Consider the following 3,936-nt stretch of genomic DNA (forward strand, 5'->3'; position numbering starts at 1 on the left):
CTGGTTTCATGTTATGCAGTTTGTTGCAAACTCGCAATGGTCATTGTAATAATCAAAATAAAAAGACTGTTCGCATAGGACCGTCGGAATATTGTTTTCAATTTTAGTCTGAGCATCTTTCAGCTGAATTGGTGTGCTGCAGAGAAGTACAGAGGGTTAAAAATACAAAAAAAGACAGGGTCTACTTGGTGGTGGAGATAAGAAAGCGTGAAATACACCTAATATCATGTGAATGTGATCAAGTCTTCAAAGTAGGTGTTGCGTCTCCAAGTGACGATTCTATTGCTACTCATTAGGATGCAACTTCTGCCTGCAGTTATTTTATGACATCAGCCCCATTTAGAATGTTTCACCTTGAATAATACGCTACTCCTTTCAAATCCATGAGCTTTTTATACTCAGTCTTATTCAGCTGTATGTGTTCATGAAATGCCTTTGTGTCTGAAAACAACCAAATTCGAAATTAAACCACACCCACACGTTTTCTTTCTTTCAATGGTAAATTCCTTCCTTGTCCGTTTGTTCGTGCTTCTTTTAAAACACTACGAATTCAGAAATCTACGTTTTATTTATGGAAAGTCATTCAGGATTTCAGTAACTATATTGAGTGGAAGAAACTCTCATCCAATCTTTTCTTAATCATTCACTAATAGGTTAGAAGCTCTAACTAATGTTGTTGATTCACTCGAAAGAGGGAATTTCCCCGATTTAGTCACTTCAAACCACACATTATGTGAAAATCTCTTTTTTTAATTTTAAACTTGAGTGTTTCTGGTCCATCATTTCCACATCTCGTGAATAAATTCCTTCATTCTGTCTATCATGCCGATGAAACCATTTCTATCCCCTCTGATGTCTTTATGTCCCGCGAAACCCCGTCCCTGGGCTTCCTAATATCTTGATATTCAGTAAGCAGTGTCTGTGCCTTTTATAACCTCTTCACATGTCTTTGGTGGAGAATGAGGACAAGGATTACACACAATGCTCCCACCGAGGGTGACCTAAAGATTTCCCAGTTACGTGATGAACTCTTTGCTTTTTAAATATAATTTCTCTAAATCTCCATGACCTGAGTGAGTCTCAGCTATTTCTAATGGTAACTGAAGTTCAAATACATCACAGTCGGGCTCTAGTCATTCCAGTGCAGACTGATTCTGGACAGTAAATATCATTACAAAATGCCACCATGGATCTGAAATCAACACTTTCCACATAGTAATTGTCGTAGCTATTGTATCGTATGTCCGTGTTCTTGCCCACTTTGTTCATCAATTCATGTGTCCCTGTATTGAGTTCTACTGAATTATTAATTTGTGAATGGAGACATTCACTCCACCTCTTAATCGAAACTCCATGGAGCATTGAATAATTGTACGTATATGTTTCCAGAGGACAATCCTGCCATTAATGTGATGAATCAGTGAACTTTCTCCAAGTATCCTCGAAGGCAAGGTTTTCCTTCGACAGTTTAGGAGATTATTACAGCACTGAAGCCCATGTGCACGTTCATTAAAACTAAAGCAGATGCAGCAAGAGTTTCAGACTAAGATTTTGCAATCTGCTTGCATTGCCTGCCCTAAAAGTTACATTCCAAATTGTGGTATGTTTGTGAATGATAGCATTTTAGGAATATTGAGCAATGACATTTAAATTTTGCCAGAACACTATCATTCCCTGTTCTCTCTTTCCCTTATGGTTCTCCATTTAATATCCTGTATTTCCTCAGTTTATCTTACTGTTTCAACAATTCAAACAATCTCGCTCCTGATTACCAATCTGAGAGAATACCATAATTTTGTTAATTTATATACCGTGCAGCTGTAGGGCACCGTGACCAAGTGAAAAGGCATTGGTCACGTGAACCAAGTAGCAGTAGCTGGCTGGTGCATTCTGAACATTCGATCGCAGTCATATTCAAAATATTTAACATAATCTTGAGCCAAATCATATTCGTAGAAAATAATAAAAAAAAGCGAAAGAACCGCCGATGTTGAAAATCAACCAAAAATAGAGGTCGCTGGAAAAGTTCAGGAAGTCTGGCAGCATCTGTGGATGGATGGACCCAGTGGAGCTGAAACGTAAAGTGTGATTCATCTGCACAAATGCTTCCAGCTCTGCTGGCATCTTTCCATGCCACCGCAGGAAGGGTAAAACCAGCGTCCATACCACTCCACGCATCTCTGTCCAAGGCCCCAAGGGATCCTTCCACATTCGTTAGAAATTCAAACATACCGCTTCCAATGTCATCCACTGCATCCGTTGCACCCAGTGTGGTCTCCTCTACGTCAGGGCGACAGGTTGCCTTCTTGCAGATCATTTCAGAGAACATCTCTGGGACACCCGCACCCACCAACTTCATCATCCCGTGACTGAGCACTTCAAATCCTCCTCCCGCTCCATCAACGACGTACAGGTCCTGGGCCTCCTTCACTGCCAAAACATAACCACCCAATACCTGGAGGAGGAACACCGTACATTCCACCTTAGGACTCTGTCAACCTCACGGGATAAGTCTGGATTTGAACAGTGTCTCATTTCTCTTCCCCCAAGTCCCCAGCCTCAAACTTGGCACCGCCACCTGGGCCTATTCCATCACTGCTCCTTCTAACCTATCATCTTCTCCCTCACCTTCATCCAACTATCGCTTTCCCAGCTAACTCCCACACCCCCCCCAACCCCACACCCCTAACATTTATCTCTCAGTCCCGAATCACATGCCTTATTCTTGGTGAAGGGCTTATGCTTGAAACGTGGACTCTCTTGATCTTCGGAAGCTGACTGACCTGCTGTGCTTTTCCAGCACCACACTCCCGACTCTGATCTCCAGCATCTGCAGTCCTAACTTTCTCCTAGGAATAATCAATGACGTCGGAGTGAAGTTGCTCCTGGAGTGCAGTGATCACAGTGTGACTGAGTTTTGCGTTTATTTTGGGTGAGGGCAGGCTGGATCTGAGACGAGCGCTTCACACCGAAACAACGGGAATGGTATCAGATAGCGAAGCTAGGGCGGGCTGAAGTGAAGTGGAAAATTCTGTCAGAAGGTAGATCAGTGCAACTGCATCTTATCACCCAGACTGTAAAAGACATGCAGAAGGAGCACATCAATTTCAGTGCAGGCACAATGACAGGTAAAGTAGAAAGGAGACAATACAACACACTGAGATGGAGTGGAATTATTTAATATTGAAGCTATTTTACACACAGACTGCCCACACATTGGAAACAAGGAATTTCCTGCAGTGTAACAGCGATATTTGCCTGCGACATCACAATTCCGAGAGACACTGACATATTATCTTCTGTAGCAGCGTGGCCAAGGAAAAGCATGATTGACCCATCAATCAGAATTCAATACTTCAAAACTCTCCTCTGCACGTCCAAACTATTTGCTGCTCCTTTAGTCAGATCCCATTCGTTTCACAGTGTATCTTTTTCTGCTTCCTGCCTCACGTAAACACTTGAAACCTGATCTAATCACAAGTGTTTCCACTTTAACCCATCTTTTGTAACTCCTGAGCTGACACAGGTACGAGTGACCGATTGGCCTTCTCGAGCGCTCTCACTCTGGTATGATCTGAATGATAAAGTGCACTGTGTCTGATCCGCAGGACACACTGCAGAATTTCCCCACGCGGGATGGTGCTGTTTATCCTATCCCAGCGGACTGAGCTGACTCCATTGATAGAGCTGTCTCCATTGGCAGAGTACCACACAGTAACAGTGAATATCTTTTGATGTCATCCTCGAAGGTACATACTCCAAAAGCTGAAGACTGCGGGAAACTGCTGTGGTCAGCGCGAACACAGAGGCCCAGCGGGAGCCTGGTGGGCCCATACACTAGAAATTAATTAATAAAAAGATTCTCTTTTTAGAAGAATCCGATTCAGACCATCGTCTTAACACCTCCTGGGGAGAAAATGGATGTGGGAGGGCGGA

Source organism: Chiloscyllium plagiosum, unplaced genomic scaffold (genome assembly GCF_004010195.1).
Source record: "Chiloscyllium plagiosum isolate BGI_BamShark_2017 unplaced genomic scaffold, ASM401019v2 scaf_2876, whole genome shotgun sequence".
Classification (NCBI taxonomy): domain Eukaryota; kingdom Metazoa; phylum Chordata; class Chondrichthyes; order Orectolobiformes; family Hemiscylliidae; genus Chiloscyllium; species Chiloscyllium plagiosum.